The sequence below is a fragment of the Lathamus discolor genome, chromosome 1 (genome assembly GCF_037157495.1).
Source record: "Lathamus discolor isolate bLatDis1 chromosome 1, bLatDis1.hap1, whole genome shotgun sequence".
Taxonomy (NCBI): domain Eukaryota; kingdom Metazoa; phylum Chordata; class Aves; order Psittaciformes; family Psittacidae; genus Lathamus; species Lathamus discolor.
Genome location: NC_088884.1, coordinates 130,166,806 through 130,193,724, shown reverse-complemented (window position 1 = coordinate 130,193,724; position 26,919 = coordinate 130,166,806). Strand labels below are relative to the sequence as shown.

The following is a 26,919-nucleotide window of genomic DNA, read 5'->3' as shown; positions in this document are numbered from 1 at the left end:
AACTGTGATCTATACAAATCTGTGAAGTCAACTACCTAACAACAGCCTGTATCATCAAAACAGATGATATTTATTATCCAAATTAAAATATGTTCTCAGTCAGTTACTAGATACATATCAAGTATTTCACCTCAGTGACTTCTTGTTCATAGCTTTATAGAACAAGATGCAACTAAGTAAAGAGAAATCTACAATCATAAGTCGCACTGTGCACCTTCATGGGAACATTTTTGAGACTACTTAATTTGAGGCCATGTCTGTACTACCACATACACTTAAAAACATTCACTGTTTTCACTGATGGCAGCAGCAACAAACTCAGGGTATTAAAATGTGTGAGCTGCTGAGACTGTCACCTAAAACACTAACATGGTTAGTCAGCACCTCATTTCTTCAAATATAGCCAGCAACACTTTACAAGGAAATTTTATCATACTGGAATTAGGAAGTAACTGGTGGATGATTTTCAAACCAAAAGAATTGAGGACCATTTCTTCCACTTTGAAGCATGGTCATATTTGAGGACAAGCAACTCAAAACCACAGCTTGACACATTACCTTCATTCTATACAGAAATATGTGTGACTGCTTCCAGAAAACTCTAGGACAAATTAACACACCAAGTCAAAATCACAGGCAAGCCAAAAATGAGCCTATAAAGAATATGAACCATCTTCCATACAGCCTAATTAAGAGTCAAGTTATATGAAGGCTCTAATCTAAGTTCTTGTGGTCGTACGACCAAATCATTTTTCATTGCCTCAGTACTCAGGTCTGTAAAAAGAGGTAAACTTCATAGGTTTTACCACACCTAATAAACTCCACTGGTAACTTTTATTCATGAACTACTGAAGAGGGTTTGTAGTGACAGCTGTGTTTCAACCTGTAAGGACAGCAGTCATCCTGCTCTTACCGGGGGGAGACAAGCATGCACGCGTTTAAGAAGGCGAGCCCAGGATACCAGTGCATACAAGAATAATCTGCTGAATTACATCAGAAACATTGTGCTGCTGCCAACATGAGAAATAAGGATCATTTTTTAAAATCTACTATATTAAATTTTGGAACTGTTTACTTTACCACATCATATTAATTTTGTGTTTCTTCCCTTTGCATGTATAAAACCAGCCCTGTGTGATCCATGACAATAATCTCACACAAAGCTCGAACTGGCAACTGGCTTCTCAACAGAGAAAGGCAAAAGTAAGATCCAAAAACGGATGTGCACATTTAAACTCAGATTTAGGCTAGGAAATGCATAACAACCCCTACATGCAGAAAGTGCTTTTTGCCTGCCCTTTTTAATATATATGTATTCATGTTGTAGTTACATGCTCACTTTAATCCCATATAATCCCTTTTAAAAGTGCATTCTCAGCCTTCTTAGCAATTTCTTATTCACAGCTTCAGCTACCAATTCCTTCCTCTTGCGTGCCAGCACTAGCAACCGTACTGTGGCACCAAGAGACAGTTCTGGAAGATTAAAGGAAGCTGCAAGTTTTCCCCTTCTCAGATACATGCCCTAAGCATCAGAGTACAGAGACACATCCCCCCTTCTTTGCCCTTTTCTGATCCAATGAATCTTTAAGTTCATGGGAAGCAGAACCATCTCAACAGGAAAAATCAAAGCATCAGCATCATATCCTATACCTAGCTAAGTGATGGTGACCTTCTGCAGGCAAAAACAGGAACTGAACTGTGCCACCTCAAAACAGCAAGGCTGCACAAGGCATAACCGTAAGTCCATCACAGGATGCAGAATTGCCTGCTGTCACATCAGCTGGTACTAAAGGGTAGGGTTAAAGTGTGAAAACCCCTGTGAGCCCTTTAATACATCCATGTCTGAAAGGAGAAATAGGTGGGCAGAGGAAAAAGCTACATAAATAGCTGCACCTCCTCTCTCTAAAACCCTGCAGCCCAGCTCTAAACAACCAGCAAAGAGTTTGAGGACAGCCACATTATAAAATACAGTTTTCTGACAGGTTTGTTTTTCAGGCAAAATAATCAATTCCCGATTTCTCTTTCCTTGAAAACTTGTGAGAGGTACAAAGCACCAACACAAGCATTGATAGCATTGATACTATACTGATCTGGGTTTTTTAAAAAAGAATACAGAATTCTTTTTCTTTTACAATAACTTAAATACAGAAATGCACGGTCTAGAGGAAGCAGCCCCCTTTTATGTCCTTGGTGGAAAAGTGCCAATTGCTGTGACATCCCTTCTGCTGCTGGTTGAACTCTTGGAGAATGACTACAATTCTGTTAAAGAGCAAGGGAATCTCAGTATCACTGCTTTTCCTCCTAGAAAATGGTATATATGAGGGGGGGGGGGGAAAAGCCAAACAAAATATACTAAAACCCACACATGACCCTATTATATGCATGAACACATGCAGTTATTGGGGGGGGTAGGGCAGAAAGGGAGGAGAGGGGGAGAGAAAAAAGGCAGTTTTGTATTTCAATTTCCTCTTTTACTCATGGTTTCTCTTGGTTAGCCTAGTCCCAAAAGTTTTCTGCTGTGATGCTGGGTACTAAACAAAGCAATTCACAGAGAGGAAAAACATAAGCTGCAAACCCATTTCTAGGAACTCCTTTCCTCCTCTAGGTGTTTCTAATTGAACAAGCCAGGAAAGTGTAGGTGGTGTGCTACTCCCTTTTTCAAAATAATAAACTGAAAAGGCAGTCCTATCCTTTTTTCTTCTTGCCCTGCTCCTAACATCACGCTGTGGCTGTCTGCTAAACTGGGTCAGTGAGCCAGCTACCAGCCTGGCGAAAAATACACAAACCCCACCTCCCACCCGCCCCATTCCCCCTCCCCCCCCCCAGTAAATGGCCAGGCAATCAGCTGAGCTTATACACGGGAGTGGGTAAAGGAGTGGAGGGCAGGCTGTAAACAGTGCAGGTTGACTATTTTTTATTTTTAAAGGAAGTACTGGCAGCTTATGAAAGCTTAAAATGTTAATCAAACCAAAGCCTTACTGTTTTTTAAGACAGTTATGAACCACCATAGAGAAGATGAAAGAACAAGCAGTTCCTGTGCTTGTCACACAAACACCATATAACCCATCTTCTGGAAGCAGAAATTGGTATCTAACAGTCGTTTTCAGCCATCAGGGAGGAATGTAACGGGGCTGAGTAGAACGGTCACATGAATGGCACAGTAAAGAAGGAAGAAGAATATTAAGATCAACCTTTCAGAATCCCTAGTACTTTTGATTTCTAGGGTATGAAATTAAACTAAAAATGCCGGTAATGTTATGGGGGGGAGCGAAGTCTACAGCCATTGCCTACTGACATTTTTGAAAATACTGATGAGCTAGAAGAGTTCTAATAGTTACCTGCACTTAACCCAATTTCTGCATTTTCTAATTTAAAATTATTTGAATTGCATTTCACAAAAGTATTCAAAATCGCAGTGGACACGGTGCTTACCAGTTAATCTGTTTATAATGAAATAATGTAGAAACATTTTTTTTCGCCCTGAAACAATACTAATCTAAGCCAGAGCTTAAAAAAATACGTATGAAAGCTTCTCCATATTTGTTTCTAATGTGCAGCCTGTGTACGTTAATGGAGAAGTCAAGGTCTTATTTAGATCCAGGAACAATATTCAACCTATAAATTGATGATGAAATAACAGTTTGGAAATATCTACAATGTGATTTCAATTATAAGGTTAAAAAAGTACAACTGGAAATAATTATTTTAGTTCCAGGTAAAGAAAGCCTTAGCATCCACACTTTTTTTATAGTGTTCTCATAGCTGTTGATGCAGGTTTGGTTGAAGTAGTACATATGAAATCCAGTCTGTTTAGCTTAGATCAGTAAACGGCGCCTACGCTTTAGGTGTCTCACAAAGCAGCAGTACTGCAGTGAGTGTCCAACTTTCAAAGCAATGGAGAGAAGGTCATGACATGCCTTAAAGACCTTCACAAAGACAGCCCGTATGGGTGCCTAACCTCAGGCAGACACGATCCCTTGTAGACTGTTTCATTTATTTTTCTCCATTGAGTGGGTATGAAACTGAAGCGCTACAGAAAAAGTGTTTCATAAGGCACCTGCCTTGAGGTTTCAGTTAACTGCTTCTGCCCAGTGGACTGCAGACCACACCATTTACAGTTCAGGTACCTGTTTACTGTTCAATTCCACATTAAGTAAATGTTCTAAAGTCCAATCTATAGACTGCAAGTTGTTTTACATCAATGTGATATCTGCTGGCGTAGCTTTGGTTTAAGCATTACGTGCTACATGTAAGCAGAATCTCTTCACATCCAAAAAGTTGACAGTCAGTGACAATTCTTTAAATTTTTATTATTTATTTCATTAATGTTAAAAAAAAAAAATTAATTTCTTACTCTGGTCCATCCGGTAACAAACCCCATAGAAAATAGAATTTTCTTAAAAAAAAAAAAAAAAAAACTCCAGAGAAAAAACAACCCTTTGAGATTATTTAAATCAGTTAATACCATCTTTAATCCTGTCTCATAATAAAAATCTCTGCAAAAAGCTGTTAATCTGGGTTCCACACGATGTTACCAATAAACAACAGTGCTAGCTATTGTGCACTTAATATAAACCAGTAAACTTAAATTATGTCAGGTTAGTATTGTGTAATAATTAGCATGTGTGCGTAATAAAATTAAGCTAGGGGTTGTTTTTTTCTTTCTTAATATTTGAATTAATTTTACTAAGTTTCTAGTGCAGGGCAGCTTACTGCACCTAACAACGATTCTAGAGTTTGAAAACACGTGCTGAAAAAAAGACTTTATAATACAGTTCTTTCTTCGTGATTAACACATTAAAGAAAGATCTAACTTCCAAAAATAAAATACCTCTTTTCAAGAAATACCTTGAGGTATCTAACACATAGGGTCCTCATTGTGCTTGTCCACTCCCACAGATCCTCTTGATAACTTAATAAGTACTATCTTATACAAGCAGGGTAGATAAAGATTACCCCTACGATAGGTTATAAAACAGTAACATCAGTTCTTTAAAGCTGATTAAAACAGGAATATGATTATTTGAATTCTGAGCCAATCTAATTGAACCATTCTTGCAAATGTGGTCAACGGAATCAAATATCAATAATACTGAACTCAGATTTGATGCCCAACTAGTAAATTCAACATCCCCAAGAAGGACTGCAAAATGTGCAGCCAGCAGGCAGGGAACCATAGGCTAATTTAAGTTGGAAAGGACTTCTGAAGGTCATCTTCTCCAAAACCCTGCCTAAAGCGGGTCTAATTAAATCAGATCCATGCTAGTAAAAAGTCGTAACCTTTAAATCAGGAAGCTTGAAGCAAAGCACTTATTGGGAATGGTCCCAAGAACACTTCCCTGGTCTCAGCTGCAGAACCATGCCCAAGAATTGTCCGGAGGAACATGAATAGGTACAGATAGACCAAAATGCTGTATGGATGCTTTTCAAGTGTTAAGCCATATAAATGATAGTGTCCCAGCATGTGGGAAAGTTACAGCACTGTGTTTAATACAGTAGTATAGACATAACCTCATCATGCTCCCTTTTAGACAAAAGTGCTCTTTTGTGTGGCCCAACAAATAAGCAGTCATCAGACTTGCTTATTGGAAATGCTGGAGTGTGGGCTGGAAATTAAATACAAACCTTAAATACATTTCAGATTTCACTGAGGAGCGGAGTGCAGTCAGACTGCTCAGTGCTTTATGTTCTCTCCATAAAAAACCTGAATGGTTCATCAAGTCATTTCTAGCCATGTACTAACCAAAAAACCACAATGCCAAGGTAGACTTAGGTTATGGGTGGGGCGGATAATCCTCTATCAAGGGAGGAGGGTAGGGGGGGGTGTTTGAAAAAACTTTCTGGTTATTCTCAAAGTCTCTTCATCTTAAACATCCTACCCTCTGAAAGCAATGAGCCCGAGCATATTCCACTGATCACAGACAGGCACAATGCCTGTTCACTACACAATCTCGTTGAAGTCCCTTGGACTACCAACTGAATAGATTATTTAGAGATTTGCAGAGTTAGACTCGACGAACTCATCAAAACCACCCGATTTCCTATTTCTATCCTGAATTCACACTGAAGAATTCAGGAGCCGAGTTCAAAAATAATGTATGCCCTAGAGCTCACCTGCTAAACACATAATTCTTGTCACTTAAGAAGAAAATCTGAGGTACTCAGGGGTTAAAAAAAAAATAAATAAAAATATAGACTTGTATTTTCTGCCTTTCTTCAAAAATCAAGGTGATTCTACTAGCATTTTAACTCTCCCTGCATAAATAAAAGCTGATACAATAATGGTCACAGAAAAAATAACAACAGAAACGTTTGCATCAAATAAGCAAATACAAAACAGTGTGTCCTAGATTGTTGAATGAATTTGAACAAGTGGCACCATTTTGACTGAACCTGTTATTAGGAATTTGTTATTTTGGACCTCAGGAATTCTACCTCCTGATAATGACCCATTATGAGAAGAGTGGGGAGAGCAGGAAGGGGGAAACACTATCACTCCCATCCCTTTTTTCGTGACAACATTTAAAATCCCTAACAGAGTTAAAACAGCCTGTTTAAGAAAAAAAACCAAAAAAACCACAACCAAAGACGCTCATGTAAAAGTGAAGAAGAATTTTCTATTACTAATTCTGCACTGAATAAGTAGAGTTGACTTATGTAGCTAATATTAAATTTAGAAATTAAATACATGTCCACATTGTATGCAGCCTAGCTGGAATTCACTAGATTAAACATACTAATTAATTTGGTCATGGTGTGCTTTGTATTATAATTCAGCATTTATTTATGAGGCACACATACTCAGTTTACTGAATTTAATGGCTGCACTGTTCTTAAACATATCATTAGAAGTGCTAACATTTCGTATCATTAACCCTGTATCATTTCACAATTAACACAAGATTATCAAAAGAATAAGTGACTATGCATTTTCAAGCCACTTAACACATTTCTAAATGTAATTGTAACTATTTCATGCTAAGTAAGAGCTGATATTCCATTTTCACTCTAAGATATTCTTCACTCAACAGAGAAAATAAACCCCCAGCTTTTCTGATCACTTACTACTTCTAAGTTTCCTGTAGAGCACAGTCATTCATAAATGTATTTCTGGGTTATCAAACATTTAGACAGATTGCTACCTCTTATTGACTGCAAGAAATACATGAAAGATGAAAACAGGCCACTAACATGAATATTTCATTACAAGGTGGGTCTTTTTTCATGGTCTAATAATACACAAATGACTGAAAAACTTTCTAAAAGGTGACAGGCATATCTGCCTTCCAGTATACTGGCCTCTGCTGAAATCACACACTTCTGCAATTATCAGACAAACCAGGGAGGGAAGGGAAAGGAGGGGGAGCAATCCTCCTATAATTTTGTTCTGTACTGCTCACTTATCAAGTCAAATGGTACTGAATGGCCAATGCATGCATGCACACACACATATATATTTTAAATCTGCCATGAATTTCTTCATTCCTCTGCCAGCAATTTATATCAAAATCAAATTATTACTTTTGAATATTAGACAATTAAAAATGGTGCGTGTATTACTATTGCAAGCAGCAAAGCAAGCTATGAAAAAGAATCCCTCCTACTGTCTATACAATCCCATTCATACAATCATCTCTTAAATCAGACATCAAGCAAAAGTAAGAAACCACAATGCTAAAGGGCTCTCTGTTCCCTAAAGTGTTGATTTTCTAGCTAGTTATGGATGAAGGGAAATCAAATTTAAAGACTTACTTTAACGCCTACCAGTCTGACTTACCAAAATGCAAGCTAGGACTCCCCAGCAGTCCTGAATATGTTTTTATTTGTTTGGTTTAAGCTCAGACAATCATTTATGGAGACCCAATATTTCTCAAGTTCCAGCATTACTTTAAAAATGTAACATTTATGCCTTGCAAAATGGGAACAACTGTGAACAAAGGGCAGTTTAGCAACTGCTGCCTGAACGTTAAGACTTCCAATGACTTTCCCTTTGCTGTGAAGCCAATACATAAACACAACTCGTAATCAAAATTTCAACCAGCTGATTTGTTGGAATAGCAATCTTTCCTCATTTCCAGTTGCATAGGTTTGTACAATGCCACTCAACCTTTTGACATCAAAAATCAAGAATATCTTTCAAGGGGAGCAGGGAGACATCAAGTACTTAATATATGCAGTAGACTGAATAAAGAATGTCTTTCTAAGAAAAATTGATTTAATAATATGAATTGTTTTCTGCTTTGCCAAGTTCAATAACAATGTTTTTTGGTTTTTGTTTTTCTTTTTAATAGAAAAATAACATGTGAGCCACAGTGCTTTTCAGGGGCACCAAAGCCTATTCAAATTAGCAATGTATTTTATAACAGGGAACACAAACTGTTCACAAAAAAAGAAGAGATTAAGTGAAATCTATATTGAAAGCGTTTCCTGAGTGTAAGTCCTACACTTCCCCATCTGCAAGTTAAATGACAATATCTTCGCTGAGGTAAGCGGAGCTATGCTGGTTTGTGTTAACTGGGCACGTTCTAGCTCCACAAACGTTCATGCTCTGTCATAAAACCAAAACTACTCCACCTATCCAAGCTTTCTAAATGTATAGACCTTGAAAGGTGAAAGATGGAAAGATGAGAGGAAAAATATCAGCGGTAAAATTTGGTTACAGATTTTTGTCAGACTTCCGTGACACTACTTACTTTCACAAAGCTGCTCAGCACTCATTAGTTGCATAAGCATCACATCACTGGGAAAAGAGATTTTTAAATAAACAATTTGCTGTGGCATGTAACATTTTCTATTTTTGTGTTAAAGGATATATTATTGCTCCTGCCATTAGATTACAAGGTTCTTGAGACAAGTGGTGGTCAGTTTATTTATGTAACGCTCTTAAGCATAAAGTTTCTGTAGGATTTCTTTAAAAAGGTCAGACAAATGTTCAAGGAATTATAATGAGAACGGATAAGGCCTTTGAAGGACATGCAGTCTTTCATTTGCTAATCTAAAGTAACACTTATTAGCAATGATGATTTCTTCAACCACTACACAGTCACCAACTCCATGACCCAGACAAAGTGTATCAAGGACTTCTTTGATTTAGGAAAATGTTGTGTTATAATAAATCATGTGCTGATTACTTTCTATTCCCCTCTAAAAATTCTACCATGCAGCTTCCTATTACAATTCCTGCCAAGAAAAAACTTTAAATCTGTAGTTCACCAATTCTACCACTGACAGTTTTAAGACACTAAAAATTGTCAAGACTCACAAAAGTAAATAAGACACAAGTTACTTTGCACGTCGTTTTATCTGCTGTAAAAAATACTACTAGAAATTCAGCACAATGCTGGAAAGTAACACCAACAGCACTACTGATTCCAATACAACACATTCCAAATTCAACACCAACAGAGCTTTTATGACAATATTTGTTGCTTCTCTAAACATTTTCTCATGCTGCCACAGGAAAAATTCATGTTGTAATACCTTAATATTTTTTGTAAACTGCTATTTTACACTTCAGTAATTCAAATACAAATATACAGAGTAAAGGAATACAGATTTTTCAACTAACATTATGGAAAGATATTCTCCTTCCTTTTAAAATAAATTCCTTGAAAGAGTTAACGAAGTTGGTAAACCTGTTCTGCACTAAAAATTCCTGCAATCATTCCAGTGTTTTGACAGGAGAAAGAAAAGACATAAAAATAAAAAAAATTAAAAAAAAATAAAGAAAAATAAAAAAAAAGAAGAAACACAGACAAACAGAGACTCTTGTTACATAATTATAATCCATAGCTAACATATGTCAAGATTCTCCTTTTAAATATTTAGAAGTGTCTTAAAAAAATAAAAGCCAGGAAAGTTAACCGCAATAATTTAACATTATCTTTTCTCATGTTGAAAATTGGTTTTGTTTCCTTTTGTACATGTAGATTGCATTTGCATTCATGAAAGCCTAAAGTAAAACCAAAGTTGCTACGTTATAGTAATACACATTTAATACATGAAAAAAAATTGAATACAAAGAGCTAGTAGAGCCTCCCAGTTCAGTGGTACATTGCAATCCAGATAATTTGCTGATTTCAGTGGATTTGCAGGGTACGTTAATCAGTACTGAATTTAGTACAGCACTTCCCAATTTCTAATTTACTGTTTTGCTTTCTGTATTTCTAGGCACTAATGTTTGCAATTAACTTTTCTGCAGACACAAACACACACATCATGTATCAACAACCTCAATCTGTTACACAGACACAAGTTGCAAAATTTAAAATAATTAGGTCAGCTAGGCTTGAACCTGTATGCTGGATTGCAGTCTAAATTAGAAAAGCACATCCTCCCCTTTGCAAGACCCACAGCATGTATCAGCACAAAACAGTTCCACATTTGAACTACTTTTCTAACGTGTCATCCAAGCATCACCTTTGCCTAAAAAGTACTTCACAACAAAAGTATATACATTGTAGGATCAAAGTATGTACCATGCGGATAGACCTCCATCTAAGAAGGTCATCACAGATACAATTTATCTTGTATTCTCTATTTTATATGTTTAAAAGACATTCCTCTTGTATTAGCTCAGGAGCAGCTAATTTGGTGACAGTATTAAAACTAACCTGTACTTACAACATTTCTTCCACAGCACAAGACTGAGCTAAAGTGGTGTGGAGCACTTACAGCCTGGTATTTGTAAGCATTTTGTAATTTTATTAGCTTCTGATCTGCATAAGACCAGAAATATTTTTATGGAATGCTTCAGCTGCAGCATTCTGTATACTGTTTACATACACACTTAAACTAAAAGACTGATTTAATTAGTTCAATATGCAAACTTAAAAAAAGCTACCAAATGCAATTAGCATGTCTTGCAAGAAATACATAAATAACTACAAGTTAGATTGAAATCACTATCCTGATAGTAGACACGCACACATAAATATTCTTAGAACTGTGTGTACTATTTTCAGATGTTCCTTTTTTTGTTTGTTTGGGGGGGGATTTTATTTATATTTGGCCTTTTTTATTTATTTTTATGAAGAAATCAGTTTTTCCTAAACCTTAAATATTTACGCATCGCACTCAGCAGTAGTGTGTGACCATACACTGTTGGTTAAGCATGAAACAGTGGAGAAGCTGAGACCAGAGGTACACAGAGGGAATGTGCAAATATTACAATAGATATCGGAATAAGCACTGTCCTTGCTACTTTTAAGAGAGGAAAAAAAGACAAATTTAAAAAAGAATCAGCACATCTTTCATTACCTACACAGACAACAGGCAGTAGATATACATCCTGTCATCTGAAACCAGCCTCATGAGTTTTGATTTAAAACACTAAAGCTATTCTTCACAATAATCTAGCAGACATGCATTGATACAGTATGTAGTGATGCACAAAGACGCTATCTGTGCATTGTACATATCACTGCAGACTGCGCGTAAAGACCAATACCATAGCTTAAGGAGCACCATTCAATATAGGTGAAAGGGTTGGGTTTTTGTTTGGACTTGGGGTTTTGGTTTTTGTTTGGGGGTTCTCCCCCCCAAAAAAGCACACCACCATTTTTTTCTAACTATTCTGTCAAGCTTCAATCAGGCCACAGAAAGGGCACCTGAGTTGCCTGACCCCGTATTCATATTCTTGGAAACCATAACACTTGTTTTGAAACGAATCACCTCTGGAGATGGAGCAGGCTTGCTATCAATCACTAACAAGTTAACTCCACATAATAAGGCAGGTTTGGATGCAGACTGATACATTGTGAAATGCTGTATCTAAAATTGATTAGAACAGCACTCAAAATGAATGCAGCCCTCCAAACCACTTCTTCGCTCAGAAACATTAATCTCAATTATAAGGAGAGCTTCATAATGGTAATGCTTGGTATGAAAAAAGTATGAAATAAATCAGGTTTTATAAGACATAGTAATTAATCAGTTTTAGAAGTAAGGAAAGGTTGTTAAAGTGGCACATTTTTACAACAGTACTCTTTAAAGCCTCTGTAACCTCCAAATGTTTAGGGTTTTGGTTTTAATTGCATAGCTGACAGTGTGGGTATCTACCCTAGCATTGGGTTTCTGATATATTTTACCACAAGATAAACCTCTTCACAATTACACTACTATAAAGTTAAAGCATTTATCTTAAGATCACAAGATACACTTCAGCCTACGAAGAAGAATTGTGCGCAAGCATCCTGAAAGAACTTATTTAACCAATTAGCCTGGGAAGAAAAAAACATCATTTTGTCAGACCAAAGGCTTTATTGTAACACACTAAAATTACTTCTGATAATTTTTTGTGCAGTATCAACTGCACAAACTCGCAGGAGCTAAAGTCACATTATCACTATATTTGCTGAACCAGTAAGCCGAGCAAGTTTACACGTATTTATTTAATAGAACAGATTACATAGTAAAGCTATTCTTAAAGACCATAATATTATATACGCGTTAATCTGATTAACCTTCTCTGGCATGTAGTACCACAGTTCAAATCTGCCCCCAAATTTTACACAAACACAGCATAACTGCATAAGATTCTGAAAAGATATTTTACGATTTCTCTACACTTTTCTCTACACGATTTCTTGTACACTGCCAGAGAGATGAGTTTCCTGTACCAGAAATGCACCATTCAGTACAGTAAATGCAGTGTCACTATAAAATTAAAGCATTTCTGACCTGAAGTCTTGGCGTAAGTATTTGGTGCTTTCTTTAAAGTCTATGTAGCAAAATGCCCCTTCGCAAACAGCACCTGTTCCTCAAAGCCACTGAGCACTCTCAGTTTTTACTGGGCCTAATCCAGAACTGTTGCACATCTGTGTGAGTTTTTGCACCAGTCTACATGGGCATCAGTCTGAGTAAGGCTCCTGCCTTTAACTGGAGTAAAGGTACTCGACATCTAACTGAGCTGAGACTATATTCTGTTAATTGCTGGCGTTCAGAGATGACAAAAACATACTTTCAGGTTGATTATTATTTCATTTTCTGATAGTTTATGGAGTTCATATTAAATAGCCGCTTGTTAAAAGCGGCTATTGTGGACTGATTTTTAACTTCTAGTTTCTATTACCAAATCCTTTTTTCCCCTTTTCCATTTGAACAGAGAATAATTACTCCTGGCTCAAAGAGATTTCACTGGAGTACCAGTCTTAACTTGCTAACCGGATTATGAATGTTATTCTGGATTTTTTTTTCCCCTCCAATAAATATTAAACAAAAGAATCTTCTTGGCATGGTCAAGTATTTCTCCTACCAAACAATAACCTTAATCTCAGTGTTCACTTATGTAAACTCATTTTACTTTTTAACCTGATGTATGTATCTAATACTTCAGAACTGCTGGCTTTTTCTCCTCCCCTAATTTACCATACCATTTAAAATAACCCAGCAAGCTCATAACGGCAAAGCTAGGAATTGTAAAATAATATTATTTCTCTCAACCTACTGTATTTTCCCCAAACTGCAATGGTATCTTTTTCATATATATTCATACCCATATAGGGCCCATTCTTCCTAACTATTTTTCCATTACATCAAAGTACACTGTATGAAAATCTTTCCTTATGTACAATATTAAACCAATATTGTTGGTCCCAGTTATGAATGCATTAATAATTCTGAATAGTACTTGGCTTATTTTAGAAGGTAAGAGAAGCTGTATTTTTCAGCAGAGCGTGTCTTTAAGTGTATTACAATTAACTCTTCTGTAAGACCATGGATGAGTAATGTTTATACTCTAATATGCTCTTTATTACATTGAATTTTAGGACATAAGCATCCACTGAATATCACTGTAACTCTTCAATGGAATGATGCAAAATACTTTGCCTGAAGAAACGTATATAAAATGAAGCAGGTAATAGCCAAATAAAACTAAGCAAGCAGCCAACTAAGAAGGCTTAATGTGAAGGACATGTGATATTTAGAAAGTACAAAAATAAAACGGGTAAAAAGTTTTAGTACTTAAAACGTATTTTAAATCTAAAAATTTAGTGAGTCTAGAACTGCGCGACCTCTTACAGAAACAGCTCCTATTAAAACTTTTAACAGAACTGCCTTGTTATTTTACCTTGTAACTTTAACCAACTTCGCTACATGAAACTTCTAAGCCCAAGGAACAACGGACCTGCCTCCTCCTCCACAAGGAGGAAAGACCCACCAGACACCCGAGGCGCGGGTAACTTCGCGCGGGAGGGCAGCCCGGTCTGCCCCGGACGGCAGTGGCACACGGCACGGGCTGGTCTCCCCTCGCACCCGGTAACGCGGTTCCACCACCGTCTGCCGGCTAAAGCGCTGCAGGCGCCGCTTCCCCTCGGAACGCGCGACGCCAGCGAAGTTCGGAACCCACCGCAAACTTCCCGGCGCGAGCTCCCGCGCCGCCGCGCGCACCCGGCGGGAGGGGGGGGAGAACGGGAAACCCGACCGGCGGCCAAGGGCGGACGGCCCCGCTCCCACCGACCCCCCCCCAGCCCCGGCTTCGCCCAGGCCGCGCAGCGCAGCGCTGCTGGCAGACCCAGACCCGCGCATTCGCACCCCCCGCAACGGTCCGCCCCACACCAAGTCGCGTGTTCGGATCCCCTCTGACTCCCCCGCGCGCGCAGCCCTACCTGGCGCCGCGCTCCGGCAGCAGCCGCGCGACCGGGGGCGCCCCGCGGCTCCCGCCCGGTGAAGGTCCCGCCGACAACGGTACCAGCACGAAGCGGGGAGCTGGAGGGAACGCCAGGCCGCGGAAACCCTCCGCCGTCCTCCGCGCACCAGCCCCAGTCCGCTCTCTCGCTCGCGCGCCCTCGGCCGGGAGAAAAGGCAGCGGCCCCGGCGCCTCGCAACCGGCCGGCCGCCTCCGCGGGCGCGCAGTGTACCACTTACCGCGGGCGCGCGGCGAGCCTCGCCGCCTCCGCGCCCCGGCAGCAGCGCGGGGGACAGCAGCGCACACCGGCACTTTGTCAGGCCAGGCGGGCGGGAGCGGAGGGCGGGCGGGAGCCGGAGGAGGGGCGGGGGGAGGGCCACGAGTTGCTGCCCGCGCCCCCCGCCGCGGGGGCTTGCGCGCCCCGCGGAGTTCACTTTCCCCGCCCCCTTCCCCGCCGGGGCAGGCAGGGAGTTTGGCCGCGATTGCGGGAGGGGGGCGGAGGTACGCGCACAGCAACGTGCCGGGCGGGGAGGAGCGCGGGGAGGAGCCGCCGCTGGCACCTACTTGCGCCGTAGCGCGGCGGGGGGGGGCCGGCCGAGAGCTCTGCCGCTCCCCCAGGCCGGGACCCGCCGGGTTGCGGCGTCTTTTTCTCCTGCCCACCCGCCTGCCCCGCTGGCGGCTCGCGTGGAGTGCTGTGGCGCGGGTCCCACGCTGTGCGCAATCAGCGCATCCGCGACGCCGGCGGTGATTTAGGGGTCATCCGCGAGCAGCACTTCAGGCTGATGAATGGCTCTTCGCGGCTTTCTGCCCTGATGAAGGTGTCTGCGTGCTCCTGATTGCAAACACTAATGAACTTACACGGCTTCATTACGCCTTCCCTCCTCCCGGCGGAGGCAGGAAGCTTCCCTCCGCCGTATTTTGTTTTCCGCGGGGACCTATTTATTTATTTATTTATTTATTTAATGACGGGAGGGGAAGAATTTTGGGAAATAACCCGCGGCTCCCTGCAGCGCAGCGCCGCGGCCAGCCCGCCAAGAGCGGCACCTCTCCCGCTCCCGGCAGCCTAGGCGCTGCGGCGCAGGCAGCGGCCCGGCAGGCCGGTGGGGAAGCCGGGGGTCCCCGGCCCGGCAGCCCGCCCCTCCACTGACACCGGCCGCCCAGTCTGTCCCCGCGCCCCGGCCGCCTTCGGAACCAGGCGGGAGCAGGCGCCGAGTGACCTGATTCCAGCTCAAGCATCTGCTTTTAACGCTGTTCCTCTCTCCCGTACAAAGGCGCTTCCGCTTGTTTTTCTCCCTAACGCCTCGGCATCCTCTCCACTCAAAGCAGTAGCTGTAACTTTTCACACGCTGAGATGTTCCCTACCTCTCGGTCTAGGACCGCTGTCTTTTTTTTATTCCTTTATCCTTTCCTTTGAAACTCAAAGGCGTTTCACACACGAGATGCGCAACCCTGGGGGACGTTCAATGGCTGAGCATCTTCCAGCGTTAGCTGGCTACCCGCTGCAGTACTTTGATTTTCTAAACTTTATCTGCCGCATCTCCGACTCTGTAATAAAAGATGCGCCACCATGTTATCTTAAACGCTCCTGAGGAAAATCCCCATGTTCCTCTGACCCGAAATGACTGGAAATGCCTCCTAAACATAGAAACGTTACTGCAGGTGCACTCAGACTCAAGTGCTTTACCCCCGTGCTTCCCACTGCACTTGCCCTTCGCTGGGCTGGCCCTGAGGCAGGGTTCCTGGGCGTTTAAACGGGTTCAGCCGTACTGGGATCAGCTTTTCAGAATTACAGCAGGTACTGCGTGTTTACACACACAGACCGCCAGCATCACAAAGCACCGTTAGGCAGCAAGTGTAATAAAACCCCACAAATGTTTCAGACATTTTTAAGTAGACAGTCAATGTGTAATTCACAATACTGAGCATACACAAAACAAAACAGGTATTTTATAACGAAGTAACTTGTCTGCATCCCCAGAAAAGATGTAATATTACTAAAGAACTACCTTGGAATGCAGCTTTGGCAAAGTTCTTTTAAAGATACCAAAACGGAACCAATCGGATTGAAACGAACAATCTGCACTGACTTCGGGGGTGACTGTGAAGTGGTGGGATTTCGTTTGGAAAGGCAGGAGTCACGGAGACCTGTCCAGGCAAGGATCTGTGCAAGTGAATGCCCTGATGATATAGGTACAATTGGAATCGTCATGACCTCGTATTTCAAATTATCCTGCATTTCAAAATATCCTACAAAGGCTTTAGTCCTTATAAGAAAGCACTCGAAGCGTGCAGATGGGAATTGCACAAAATTCTTTGTTCAAAACCACATAGCTAGGCACACGGGAATAACCTCATCCCTGAACTTCCGCAAAGAGCTACAACTGTTGTTCTGTAGTATACAGAATAGCATTTCTGTTAAACTAAAAGCAAATCTTACAGAGTCAGAGCATTACATATGGGGGTTTTGTTGTCGTTGTTGTGGGGTTTTGTTTGGTTTTTTGAGGGGTTTTTGTTTGGGTTTTGGGTGTTGGGGTTTTTTTTTTGTTTGTTTGTTTTTTGGGGTTTTTTGGTTGGGTTTTTTTGGGGTTTTTTTTTTTTTTTTTTTTTTTGCTTATAGTCCTCCAACACAAAATTAAAAATTCTATTTGCAAATGCAAACCTATAAAGCAAAACCTATTTTTTTGCACCACTACTTCATCCATTCACATTATCTAACCTAAATCCATTCATCTAATGCTAACTTGAACGTTTTACTGCCTCCAAATGTAGGGAGTTAAGATGTTCCCCCATTATAAACAGAAAAAAAATACATAATACCTTCCTTCTGCAAAACCCACCGGATAAGCAAGAAACATTAACTGCTTATTAATACACATTTGAAGTGCAGAGGAACTTATTTTGGTGCTCTTAACTTTAACATATCTGAAGCAGCATTACTGGGCTTACCAAAGTTTAATTGAATTTCAGTCTTCAGAGTTCAAATTCATTTGAACAGTCACATTTGTGTTAGAGCTTTGTAGGGAAGTCTCTTCGTGATGTCAACTCTTAAATGTGATTAAACTGTCTGAAATCACAGCCCAGCCCTTCCTTACTCTTTGGAATTGCCAATAAGCTTCCTATTTTAGCAGAGAAAGAGCAAAAGGATATGCATTCCTTATCGACTTAGAGAGACTTTCTTTTTAAATGTGGCTATCAGTAAATCTTTTCGGACGCTAGGTGTTAGTGGAAGAAGAGAGCAGGACGTCCTCCGACCCAAGACGTGCCGGCTCCTGTACTAATCTGCCAGTAACACCAAAAGATGAGACAAATTCAAGACATCGTCACTTTCTCTCCAGACTTCTTAAACTGCTCTCAATATGTTCGGCCGCGCTTGAACGGGAGATCGGGCTTCGCCAGCCTCAGCAGCACTTTCTGCTCCTGGGGCTCCAGCTCTTAAGGATACAGGAGTGTTTGAGAAGAATCTCTGCGTTGTCAGATGTCCTCGATCTACAGCTCATGGAGGACGAAATTGTCTCTAACCCCCTATCTTCCTGCGGGGTAAGAGACAAGGTGGGGATCACTGCAGCTAGGCAGGGGTTGCCTCTACGTGACGGAAAACAACTAGCAACCTTACCCTGCGTCTGGGTGCTTCATCATCACAATCCTAAGTAGAAAATAAATAAATAAATGCATAAATAAACGCTCCTTTCGGCTCCCCCATCACTCTTGCTGGCCGACCCTAACATGGCAGCAACTTGTTCTCCCACGATCAGCTTTACGTCTCCCGCTCCTGTGCGAGCCTCGGGAAGGGACAGAGGTGGCAGCTGCTGAGCGGTGGCTTCGGCGGAGGAGTTCCCTCGTTTCCCTCCGCGGTCCCCAAGCGGGGCGGGGCGGCGCGGCAGCTGGGCGGTGGCTCAGCCCGCGCAGCACCCGCGCAGCGCCGAGGGAGAACCGCGGCGGGAAGGAAGGTGCCTGGAGCGGGTCGGGAGGTGACGAGCGGGCAGTGACCGCGCTCTGCCGCAATCCCTTGCGGAAACCGGCCCCCTCCCGCTTTGTGGACGGGGAAACTTCGGGGAGAAGGGAGGGGGCGGCCTGCGCAACACCGCCGTCCGGGTGGAGCCCCGCGCGCTCGGAATGCGCCGCGCAACCGACCTGGGAGGTGAAGGTCGGGAGGGCACCGGTAGCTGTTGCCCACACCAGACCATCAGTGTGGATATTCCGAAGCAAAAGCTGCACTCTCCCGCCAGCTCCTACACCAGGGTGCCCCGCTGCCAGGAGCAGGTCGAGAAAGGCCCTTTCCCCCAGTGCTGAATTGTGGTAAAAATTGTAAAACAAATATTCTAATCTGATCACTGACAAAGCCATAAAATTAAATAGCTGTCTGCAGAGAGAAATATGTCTTAATTACCTTAATTAAAGCAAGATAGGGCTTTACACACATTCATTTTGAAGCCACTAAATGTACTGATTATCATACAAATCAACCTTTAAATGGGGGTCATGCTTTTCCACTACATTAGTTTGTGTTCCACTGCATAAAACAAAGCTATGTGGGAAGCTGACCTCTGGAGAAAATGATGCACTTCAGCAGCACACAACCGCTGACCCTCTTCACTGGGTTCTTAGGAAAGAACCTGAAGGAGTTTGCATATGATTTGGGATACAAAAATGCCTTTCATATGGTATTAATACTGCACTTGGAACTACTGCCTGAGCTAAACTTGCGGCCTTAACATCAAGCACATAATCATTTTAATCACCTTGTATTCACAAGTAGGAGCCATCACAAAATGCTGTTACTGCCAACAGTGTGAATTAGTACACAGGGCCATGAAAAAATTAAGATTTGTGTTTGCTGGTATAACACTTTCCCAGCAAACTATAACTGGAGTAACTACGCATATTTTCCATTAGCTGGAGGAATGCAGAATCCTTATAGCAATTGGAAGTCCATAGACAGACCTTATATGCACATGGCAGAGGTTTACCTAATAAAGTCATATTTATTCAGAATTTATTATTTTTTTACATGGCAAAAGAGGCTTTTTTAAAATAAGCTTCATACCCATAATTAATATTATTTTGTCCTTTATAGCTTTCTGGTTGAAAGATCTGTGGAAAAAATAGAAATTCCACTAATTAGCTGTTCAAGTAAAGGAAATCTATGGAAGAGATTACTTGAAAAAATCAGCACACAGAATGAGGAAAAAAGGAAATCAAATGTGCTTTTCTGTTGTCTGTTTCTTTCCTTTTTCCTTCTCCCCTGCCATGTACTCCTCCTAGCAGAAGACATCCCTAATAAATGCCATTTGGAAAACACACCTCTCTAACTATAAGCTCTAATGAGGGACGAGGATCTACTATTTGATTTTGATAACTTGGATGTTAATTGCTCTGTCTGATGTGCCTTAACAGAAATTTTATTAGAATACAACTGGTTTAATTTTATTTTCTTATTTTTAGGCTGTTGGTAGTAAAACGTTGTATTCAAGACGACTGCTTTTATTCCTGGAAGACAAGAGTTCAGACAGTAGAGTGGTAACAATCTGTGTTTGTTCCTGTCTGCTCAGGAGAACTGTTTCTAATTGATCTGGCATGGAATTTAGTTGGAAATGTGTATGTTGCAACCTAAGCACAGTCCCTGTATGCTTTGTAAAGTGATCACCATATGGGCCTTATTTGAAACATTTGAAGGTTTTAGCCATTAACCTGATTTAAATTGAGCTGTAAATTCAACTCTCTGAGCTGAAAAACATATATGTGTGTGTATATATGAATATATAGGTGTAAATATGCATGAATCATAGATATACATACACACACATATATGCATAGACAGATCTATGGGCATGCACGCACACTGATCATTGTTAGGTGTCATGCACATGTGCCAATTATTTGCATATTATTACTAATTAACAGAGGTATGATTACATTTTTAGAAAATCTGTTGAGTTTCAATAAATGTGAATCTAAAGAGGAAGCTGCTGGCATTACAGAGACATCTTCAATAGACGACATTTTCATATTTGTGGGTATATTTGTATTTTTTGTGGAGAAAATACACTTAGGTCTATAACCATATATCAGAACATTTTCTAGCCACTGCCCCAGTGTCACAGAGATTTAATTAAGAAAGCTCAGATAAACTAACAGCAAAGCTTCTGAAGTTCCCCCCCCAGAAAACTTTTAGGAGATAATGGATAACTGTGTTTCTTTCAATTCCAGGGCCAATTATCAATTTTTAACCCTCGAAACTCTTATTAGCAATTTCTTGTTCTGAATGTAAAACGAATGGCTAGGCTTTGTCACAGGTAATAGCACTAAGTTATGAATGCTGATGGCCTTCTTGTACAGCCTTAAATTACATTGAAAAAGATACAGTTTCTTTAATTAAAAAAGCTGCACTGAACTAATCCCTCTAGCTGAAAAAAGAAAAGTTTTAAGCAATCTCTTTCTGCTCTGGGAGAGAAAAGCAGACAATACCATAACAGATCAGAAACATAAGCTATAGTGTGCAGCCAGGAGCACAGCAGGGAACTGAATACTGCTCCGACTGTGTCATTTTTTAATCCCCCATCCCAGTTTTCCCCGTCTGACCTCATGCTGAGATGAAGTTATCACAGAAGACAGCTTTACTCTTACCAATGAATCCAACCCTGGATCTGTATTATCCTCAGCAGATCAAAACACCGCTTTCATCAAATAGCATTATCTGCATAAAAGGCATGCAATTGCCTGATAATTTCACCCAAACTATGCTATTCATTTAAAGGACAAGAAGAGAAATGTAATTCATTCCTTTTTTTTCCCCCTGGAAAAGCTAACTTATACTTCACTCATGGGAACTTTTCTTTTTTTAACACAAGATCTCAAGAAGAGGTCCATTAAAAGTTTCCCTCTGGTTTACAATTAATTGTTAGAGTACCCCTGTGCCGCTTGAGTGACATAAGTGTAGCTATGCAGAAAACTGGCAGGGAGAATTCACAAAGCTTGCTGTAGCCATGATACTGATTCCATTAGCCATGGTTCTGCTAACCCTAATAATCAAATCATATATGGCATAATTGTAGCAGCCTAAAAATAAATAGGAGTTGAAGATATTTACAGAAGAATTGGGTGATATGATCTCCCCTACAAATAGAAATTTTAGGTCTAATCGTTTTGCTCTAGCACAGAAAAGCTGCACCACAAGATCCTGAAATATCTTCACTAATGTATGTGTTTTTTTGCAACAAACATGCACATATATTAAAAACTCATGCTGGTGCCTTGTCTTCCAGAAAGGAAAGCGCATGATGCTGTGGCTCATTGGTTTTATTGATATACATTACAAACCAGTAAGGTCATGACGGAGGTGGCCAGATTGCTCCAAATGAGTGCCATTACAACACCGATTGTATTTGGACTAGTCCACGTACTCTGCAGAAAATTGTTAAACTATTCTTGGTATTCTTCTACTTGTAAAGGGCTTATGCACATCTCATGTTTCTTCCAGTGAAAAATTCTAAATAATTGTTTCTTTGTTTCTTTTAGTGCTGTTAATACTTGTATGAGAGAGTAAAGATTATTTTGTGTTTTCTAGGTCATTGGAAAGAGGTGTTCTTGTTTTCTGAATGGCAGTTTAGATGTCCAACACCAGAAGCAAGCGCTGATTTGTATCTGGTAAAGGGAATTCTCCCTTTCTTTTTCTAATAGTACAAAGGCCTTGGTATGTCATGGGGCTGCAAATGCTAAATTAAGTACTTTTCCTGGCCTAAATATTGCCTACTTTATACAATACCCTGCCAGCTACTTTTCTTCAGGACCATTGGATAGGTACTGTTCTCTATTCAGAAGATAAAACTATTTTTTTTCCAGCATGCCTTTGATACTTTTTAAAACAGGAGTACTTTGAAGCATCTCAGAGGTTTGAAATCACAGGAGTTGCCTCAGAAGACCTGGATTAGTGAGCCTAACAGCAGTGCATCACACATTTATCATGGGGCTACAACCTCTCTGTGTACATGCAGACACTACGGAACTTCATATTATAAAAAATATTAGTTTAGTCCACAACTTCCTTGAGTCTTTCCAGCCTCAATATAGAGCTCATTTCTGCCCTCAATTCACAAAGGCTTCGGATGTTCCAGTGTTTCTTTATAAGGTTAAAGTGTATAAAAATATATATACACTTTCCCTGTCTAGTGCTATATTTCTTTTTTTTTAACAGAAACACTTTCCTATCATACTCACTACGGCATCCTGATGAAGGAACCCTGTATCTGAAAGCTTATGTCCCTTTTCTAAGTACATCATCTGATTAGAGAAAATAACAATAAATCCTTGCTTCTCATATATTCTCAGAGCATCTCACAGCAATATAAATTATTATTATTATTGAGGAACAATGTATGTAGGTCCTGTTGGATTTGGATCTGTGTTTCTAAATATTCCTAATAATATTTCCTATTTGAACCCTATTTGTAGAGTTTACAGTGTGTTTCCATGGCAATGGAATGTAACTTCTTAGTGAAAGATTGTTTTAAAGTTTTTGTGGTTCTTGTTGAAATGAGTTATACTCTTAGGCATTCAAGCCAAGGTTCTTGTGTGAAAGAAACAGCATGAGCTGAAAATCCTAATTTCCCATATTGGTATGGTACTATGCTATATATGCTGGTATAATCATATGTGGAGGTCCACAAACTATTAATGACTCAGCAGTCCTCTTTTTATGAAAAGCAGGGTAATCTGATGATGGAGGAACACAGGAAGAAGAGTGCTAGCTCAGGAAGCAAGGTGCATGCTTCTCTTCCTCCAGACTTCAGAGATACTTACATACTATTTTATGGAGCAAGGACATGGACAAAGAGCAGGCCAGCTCTACAACCACACCACTGTACAGGTATTAGGTATGAAGATGAAAGAGTGCAGTAATTCTGGTAGCTCACTGGGTAGAGATTTTTTTTAACCTTTCATCTGGTGCCAGGCCAGTCATACTATGGCAACTATAATTAAGAGTTCTGTTAATATGTGGGCATGTTAACTGCATTGCAACCTATAAGCATTACCTTTAAAAAAGTTAGTAAGAAGTATAATGAAGAAGGCCAATCCTCTTTAGAGACATTTCCATCAAGGAAAACCAAGGAAGGGACACAAAAACCCAAGCATTCTGATATACTGACAGCAATCGGAAACTTTACCACAGATCCCAATATTGATGCCTTTGTATCAACTTTGCCAGACCAGAATTTGTTTTTTAACTGAACATTTATGCTATTTCAGGATATAAAAATTATCCTCATTCTGGATTTCCAAATCTTTTCTGCTTAACTGTGTTTATTTTTCTTGCTTGAGAAAAGCTCATAATATATTAAAAATACAGATTTTATTTTTTTTAACTGAAATAAATTAAATTGAATATTTAGAATTCTTAAATCACTAGAAACTAAATACGGAAAACTCCAAATGTCTTCAGTGAAAATTATACACAAAAAGAATTGTCTACCAGATAATTCTGCCCTCAAATAGCAGTTCTGAACAGAATTGATTTCAGTCACTGAGAGTGACCTAAATTTGGATTCTATAATATTCATCTCATATTCAGAACAATGTGACTTCCATATGCACATGCAGAAACATAGCAGCTTGAGTGGGACTCTGTACTCTTTTACACATCCCACCTCAACACTGGAGAACCACCAACAGTGGAGACAGTTTTGGCACTGATACAAATTTGGACTGCTGTAGTTCTACCATCATATGTTTTCAACCTTCTGTTTGTGTTCACTTTCAGTTGTCTACTAACTACTGCATATATTAGTTAGGGTGCTGTTGAAACACCCCTGGCTTCTAAATGTTCTTTCTGTCCTTTTTCCCCCAGGAATTTAAATATAGAAAAATGAAGTAGAATGAAGAATCAAAACCAAAATAAAATCACTTTTGCTTTCATTATCTTATTTTATTTTTTTTTTATTCTCAGTTACTACCATAGCAGTGCAAATTTGCATTGCTGATTTCATGCCAGTATAATTGCACACAGTATGTCTGATTTGACATTACTTCTCTTGACTTACATTGGATCTAGACTAGATCCAAATCAGTGCATTCATCAAGGCTTTCAATAGAGGATGAATAACGTCAGGATTTTTTAAAAGCTAAACTTGTCATCAGACCACTGAGTACTTATGATGTGTTGATGATATCATAGCAAGTCCCTGAAGGGGACACAGAAGGGTATAATCTTAGAAAACTCAAATCCCAGTTCAGCACTAAAGGCAGCTCTAACATTTGCTGACCCAGAGAAAAGCTGTCCCACTGTTTTGGGAGCAGCGCTTGAAACAATGCAAAATGGAAAAGGAAATAGTTCTAATCAACTTAATTTTTACACCATACTTCTTTTTGGAAGCCTTCTAAAGCACACAGCTATAGTTCCCCTCCCTTAAACATTCAGTATTTAAAGAAAACTGGTATATGTACGTTGTAAAAATATAACTTTTCTGGTTTTATACTAATGATAAAGAAATGGAAAATCATAAAGCAGCAGCAGCAGAAATCTATAGCACATGTACTGGACAAAACTAGAGCTCTGCATTTATATTTTTCCATTATAAAATAAATAGTTCTCAAAATAATCTCAGAACAATAAACTTGTAATATCTGTCAGGAGGAATTCTATCAAAGTAAAATAATAGATAAAAAAACCCCTATTGATTCAGTTTTATGTGGCTTATAACTTTCTCAAGTGTTCCCGCAAAGGCCTGTACAGCCTGCCACTTTGGCCATTTCAGGCACCATGGCAATAGCACTTCTTCTGGCAGCCTCTTCTCTATTACTGAACTTAAGCTACTTGTCTTCAGTTTAAGGATTCTACCATTGCCCTTTCTCATTCTGCCAGTCATCGCTTTCTTACTGTCAAGAGCTCAACACCCATGTCAGCCTGGCATATGATGCCAGTCACAGTTGCCAGCTCGTAAAGTTTGAGCTGTATCTCTCTGGCTTTATTTCCCCATGATGCCTCTCACACTTGGAAGAAATTCTTTGTGAAACGCACAAAGCTAGCTATCGCACTTGTTTTCTAACAGCCTCTGAGAGATTTTCTTTCCCATGATACCTTCAAAAAGCTTGGCCAGTATTTGCAATTGTGCTGACCAATACTCCCGGTGCTGCCGTGCGCTGCCATTAGCTGCACTGCCCTGTTGCTTTTGTTTTATGCTTAGACAATAAAGTTCTCTGGAAGCAGGAAAATTCTTTTTCCATTTATGCTACATCTAATGCAGCATGTCTGAGAGCTCTCACAGTCTGAGTGCTTGCTGAAGCCACGGCAATACAAATAAGTAACAGCATTGGCACTAATCAAATTCACATACCACTTCCTTTAGTAATTTGATAATAGGTTCTGTGTCTATGCTGATAATATTCCTCATTTTTCTGTTTTCTATATGTGTATGTACTACTGTGGCTTAAAGAGGTGCATCTGCATGTTTTAATCCTCACATATATATCAGGCTATTTTAACACATACACTTACTACACATTAAAACGAGAAATTATGTGTCAGGTTGCTCTATCGGCAAATCAAAAATCAGCCAATGCCATCAATAATCAAGGCTGTGCAACTGTAATTCAGTATCCTGCTTTTAGATATAAGGATAATCTGTTTAATGATCAGATACTTAGCTTTTGTAGAGACCAGTCTTATTTAGAGGAAATGTAGTCAATCACTATGCACTTTTATCTCCTGAAATCAATAGATTTTGCCTCATCTTTCTTAGTGCATGTAACTAGAACAATGACCTGAATAAAAACATTATCGGTTCTGTTGTTGGCAGCTCTGTGGTAGCGTGGACATGATATTTTCATATTTTACACGGGAAATAAACCTCTTGGAGCCCAGATTTAACACTTGAGAACTGACTAGTCTAGAAATTTCGGGTGCCTAATCTAGAATACACAAATAGGCTAAAGACAGACAGCAGTGTGCTACATAGCAATGTAGATGTTTCTAGAGGATACTTGGCCCAGCAGAGCCAACTGTGAGCATTTGGGCTTGACAGACTTGCCCAGAAACATATTAAAAACTTTAGCAGAGGCAAATTCATTGCTTGGCTCTTCAGATGATATGTAATGTTCCCTAACCACAAAATCACCTTTTGCCTTGCAATCCATCACACACATAGTCATATTTTTCAATGAAAGAAGAAAGCATTCTAAGGAAAGCCCATTCAGCACAAACTGGTGATTCATTTCTATAGGAGGCCACCATGTGCACAAAGTGATCATTTAATTAAACCATGTAACACCTCCACAGAAATAGTATTTCACAGGCATCC

General features: G+C 40.1%; 1 protein-coding gene across 1 annotated transcript in view; it reads right to left on the bottom strand.

The window, feature by feature from the left end:
• Positions 1 to 15,026, bottom strand: part of TENM3 (teneurin transmembrane protein 3) — a 422,372-nt gene extending 407,346 nt beyond the window's left edge. Inside the window, exon 1 of the mRNA XM_065695099.1 lies at positions 14,610 to 15,026. The gene's annotated coding sequence lies outside the window, so the exon portion shown is untranslated. The remainder of the gene's footprint in view (positions 1 to 14,609) is intronic.
• Between the last annotated feature and the right edge of the window lie 11,893 nt (positions 15,027 to 26,919).